Consider the following 5076-nt stretch of genomic DNA (forward strand, 5'->3'; position numbering starts at 1 on the left):
GGTCCCTCCTCTAAACCAACACTCCCTCCTCTAAAATGAAAATTAAGTTCAACCTGAATACTTGGCTGCCATGGTCCCAGATAGGTAGCAAGAGTTCATTCCTGGTAAGGTCTTAAACTCCTTGGAAGGAGAGACAGACCATAAAACCACGTAATATATTGGCTTGAGGTATCTGAAGTCTCAAGCCAATATATTATCTCTACTGCCTTTCTCCTTTTTTTTTCTTTTTTTAAAGAAACCACACTCCTGAATTTTATTTGTTTGTTTATTTGTTTGTTTGTTTGTTTAAATCCCTGTTTGGGTGTCTTTTGGTTGATGGACATACATAAGTAGTTGTGTATCAGTCAGAGCTCTCCAGAGCAACAGCATCAGTGGTAGATATGTATGTAAAGAGAGTTATAAGGAATCGGCCCACGTGATTGTGGAAACTGAGAAGTCCCATAATCTGCAAGCTGGAGGCCCAGAAAAGGGGGTGGTGAATGTTCCAGTCTGAGGGCAGAAGATCAAAGTCCCAGCTTGAAGACAGGTAGAGAGTGCATTTTCCCTTCCTCTACCTTGCTGTTCTATTCAGACGCCCAGTGGGCTGGATGAGGGCCACCCGCACTGGGGAGGGCCGTGTGCTTTCCTCAGTCTGCTGATTCAAATGTTAATCTCATCTAGAAAAACCCTCACAGACACACCAGAACAATGTTCAGCCAAATTATCTGGGCACCCCATGGCCCAGTCAAGTTGATACAAAATTATCCATCACAAATCTCCTGCAGATAAATGAGAAAAATGTCCAGGTAACAATTATAGTTCAGGACCTGGAACTGGAAGCATGTTGAGCTCACAGTTGATGACAGTAGGTCATCGACTCACTCAGTTTTTAGGTCCGGAAATGACTTTAGAGGACATCCTACTGAACCTCGTGCTGAAGGGCTTAAGTGTTTTGCTCAGATACATAGAGCACTTAGTGATGGTGACCCCAGTGCCCTCGAATGAGCAGTTACATGTTACGATGGTAAGTTAACAAGTATTGAACCTCACCATGTGCTGAACACCATCCTCAGCTCGTTCCCTTTAGTAACGCATGAGCCCCTAATTTGACAGATGAGGGCACTGAGGCAGATCTACACAGAGCCAGGAATCAAAAGCGTGCGTGTTATTCCAGAGCCTGTGCTGTTAACCACCAGGCTAGAAAATCTGATTGATGTGACTGAGGGCAGTGTATGGGCCCGAGAGAGCTGCTTACCAGGCACAACTTTTGCTAGGTCACCTCAGCTGGAACCTGAGTGGCCACTGTGGACTGGATGACTTTGGCTAGGTTTCGCCTCTGCAGCGCTTTTGAATTGGACCCTTAACAGATGAGTCTGGTCTCTAAAAGGAAAAGGACCACATTCGCTGTTAGGGTTCCATTAAAGGGGCACCCGTGTGAGTCAGGTTAGTCACTGACTGATGCTGTGCAAGAAAACTGGGCTGATCCTTACTTTGGAAGCTCTCGGCCGCCTTGTGACACTTAGGAAATGAATCGGGCAAGTGGGGTTTCGATACCAGGAAACTACTCAGTTTACTGCCCTCCAGGGACAAACAGGAAGCTGGTCTTTCTCTGCTTCCTTCCCCCACAGACTCCTGTCGCCTTCTCTTTTTTCTTTTTAAAGAATCAATCTTGGTGTTTACTTCCCATACTTCTGTACGTGATTTGCCCCATTCGTGTTTTACCCATTAATGGCACTTTACTTTTATTTTTTAAAGGCACGCTGTTTTAGATCAAGTCCTTAGAAGCAAGGCCTGAGATAGCTACTCTTGTGAAAGTGATTTATTAAGAGAGTGCTCTCCAGGAAGAGCCCGTAAGAGAGAGAGGGGAACAGGATAGCGAGGGGGAAGGGCTGGGGCTGGGGTAAGGATGTAGTCTCAGGTAAAGTCAGGCTTGTGAAGGGGTTGGTGAGTCAGGAGAGGTCGAGGCCATCTTGCTTTTGTCCTGACTCATGCATACCTAGCCTGGTATTCAGAGCACAGATGTGAACGCTCAGAGTGGGTGAGTAGGAGGGGGACTTGGAAAACATTTGGTCTACAGATAGGCAAGATGACAGAGTGTGTGGGCACCATGCTAAAGGGCATGGCGTGGATTAGTGACAAAATCAGGACCAGAACTCAGGTCTTCTGACTCCAGACCAGGCTCTTTTCCTAACAGTTTGCTGCCTGTGCTGCCTCCTCAGAGAATCTCCTTATGGTGTCTGTGCCCTGAAGCTTAGTGTTTGCTGTATGACAACCCGGGATGGAGCCCATTGCTACAGGCTCAGAGAGGTTGGGATGGATAAGGGAAGGGTGAGACCTCTGGCGGTCCTGCAGTGCGGAAGTACAGGGAAGTGGATGCTGATCACATCATCTCTCAGAACACAAGGAAGCCAGGAAACCGTGTTAAGTCTTGAAAACAAACCAAAAAGCTCTGTTTTTTCTCATGGGCATCTTGGCGTTGGGCATCTTCAGCAGATGGCACCTGGACTCACTTCCCCACTTTGTCAGCTGGAATTGTGGGTGGGGTGCCCCCTGCGGCTTTTGGGGCAGTGCTGCATAGGGCACTAGTTGTTTCATACCCACTGCCCGGTAGGGTCCAAACCTGTTTCTGCTGCCGTGACCCCAAGGCTCAGGTGAGCCTCAAGCACTCATGCACCCCTGCCCCTACTGCCAGCTGGAAAAGACCTGTCGTTCCATCTGTGTTCCGTGTGGCACTTCAGATCTGGTCTGGACCTGACACCCTGCTGAGCTCTTGGGTCATTCCACCTGGCCAGGACTCTTTCACTCAAATAAGCAGCTGGGATTGTTGCTCCGTGGTTCACCTGCCTTTCAGCGTGTCTGCCACCTGGAGCCTGCCACAGTTGGAGCCTCCCATTGTAGGGCCCTCCCCACCTTCCCAACTTTGGGCCTTGTTGGTTACTGGCCTACATCAATTTCTGGTGGCTCGCCACAGCCCTTGCAATGTTTTGTACTGTACTGATTTTCAGCCACATCGGAGGTCAGCCTTACACCGGTTATTCCTTTCAGCTCTGGCTGGATCAGGACCTCTCCTCCATTTCTCTACCATCCCGTGTTTCTGAGGCTCCAGCATGCCTTGCAGCTGAGCCTACCCGAGTTATATAGAATTGACCTTACCTTGTCATAGGTCTCTTCCTTTCTTCCTTCCTCTCTATGAACCTCTCCTGAGAACTTGGAAGGCACCAGACACTATGATATACTGTGATAGGCATTAGGGAGAAAAAGTTGAAGGAAACATGATTGCTGAGTAACAAGGAACTCCAGAATTCTGTTAGAAACATCCCTGAGCTCCAAACATGTCTGAGCTGGGCAAGACCTCTAAGTTCAGGTTGTGGGAAGGAAGGTTAACCTCAAGTCCGCAGACAACCTCATTGGTGTCTGCCTTGGCTCGAGTGTAATTATCTTATGAGACTGTGTCATTGTTTAATAATTCAGATGGTTTATATCTCTCCTGCACATGGAATTATCTTCTTAAATTTCTCTTTCATCATGCTACTTTCTTTTTTTTTTTTTTCTAAACACCTATAGCACCTGATATTCCTAGGCGGTCTCCCATCCAAGTACTAATCAGGCCCGACCCTGCTTAGCTTCCGAGATCAGATGAGATCGGGCATGTTCAGGGTGGCATGGCCGTAGACATCATGCTACTTTCTTAACATAAAAATCACCAATGACTTATCCTTGCCTTCAAGATGGTCTAGGCTTGTTGTCTTTGCATTTGAAATCCTTTCCAGACAGGCCTGTGTATATTTCTAGCTGCATCTTTCAATGCTGACCTATTAGAACATTCTCCAACTAGTCTGGTTAATTGGCTGACAACCAGGCTAACATTTCATTCCTCCTCCTGCACTCAGCTTTCCTCACTCTTCAAATACCCATCCTCTGCGTCTACATTTGCCCTGTATGTCAAGGCTCGCCCATAGATCACATCCTCTTAGAAGCCTTCCCAGTCCACCCTGTCCCTCTTTTAAATCAGTGGCTCTCATCCCTGATTGTATGTTAGAATCACCGAGGGTGCTTTTAAAAATTAAATGGGGTGGGGATGGGGTGCACCAGACCAATTTAATCAGACTCTCCAGAGATTAGCACCTGGGCATTTGTCTTTATTAAAAGGTCCCAGGTCATTCTAATGTGTAGTCGGGGTTGAGAACTACAAATACGTATTGTTTCCATCCCTTTGGCTACATGATAAGAGGAATGATGAAATCAGTTTGTGGGGGGAGAAGTGGTAGAATGGAGGATGGACCAAGAAAGAAAAAAATGGCAGACGACTTGTAGCCATCCAGTCAAGGACTGATGAGCGCCTACACTGAGATTTCATTTGGCGTAGTTGCCGGGGGAGGAGTGTGGCAGGATGGAAACAACTGCCAAAGCTTCATCTTGAGGTGAAAGTTGACGGACCACTGATACCACTTTGTAAAAGTCTCTTGCGTGTGTTTCTTGGAAGAAATAGGTGGGAGGTGATACCATGCTCAACACCATCTGTTAGGGGTTGGATTAGTTTCCTGGGGCTGCCATAACAAAATGTCACAAAATGGATGGCTTAAAACAGCAAAATTTTATTCTTTCACGGTTCTGGAAGCTGGAAGTCCAAAATCCATGTGCCAGCAGCAGGTTGGTTCTTTCTGGAAGTTCTGAAGAAAATCTGAGGGAAATTCCAGGCCTCTCCCAGCTTCCAGCGGCTCCTGGCAATCCTTGGTGTTTCTTGATTGGTAGCTACATCACTCCAGTCTCTGCCTCCATCTTCACATGGTGTCTCCCCTGTGTGTGTCTGTGAGCTCAAATTCCCTTTGCCTGATAAGGCCCACCCTAATCCAGTGCGACTTCATTTGAGCTTGATACATCTGCAAAAATAACTCCAACTAAGGTCACATGCACAGCTACCAGAGGTTGGGACTTGAACAGATCTTTTAGGGGAACACAATTCAGCCCACACCAGGTGTGTTGAACGTACTGGATAACCTCTGGCTGAAGGAGGGGAACGGGAGTTTATCTACCTGCATAACTGAAGCCCAGGGAGTGGCACTGCTGTCCTCGGTATTACTTCATTCACAGAATCAC

The 5076-nt window shown here is 47.3% G+C and overlaps 1 non-coding gene across 1 annotated transcript; it reads right to left on the reverse strand.

Moving 5' to 3' along the window:
• Positions 1-3534: 3534 nt before the first annotated feature.
• Positions 3535-3653, reverse strand: LOC111739748. The gene has a single exon (XR_002780370.1). It is a non-coding gene; the product is annotated as a 5S ribosomal RNA (ribosomal RNA).
• Between the last annotated feature and the right edge of the window lie 1423 nt (positions 3654-5076).

This window comes from Pteropus vampyrus, unplaced genomic scaffold (assembly GCF_000151845.1).
Source record: "Pteropus vampyrus isolate Shadow unplaced genomic scaffold, Pvam_2.0 Scaffold53, whole genome shotgun sequence".
NCBI classification, from domain to species: domain Eukaryota; kingdom Metazoa; phylum Chordata; class Mammalia; order Chiroptera; family Pteropodidae; genus Pteropus; species Pteropus vampyrus.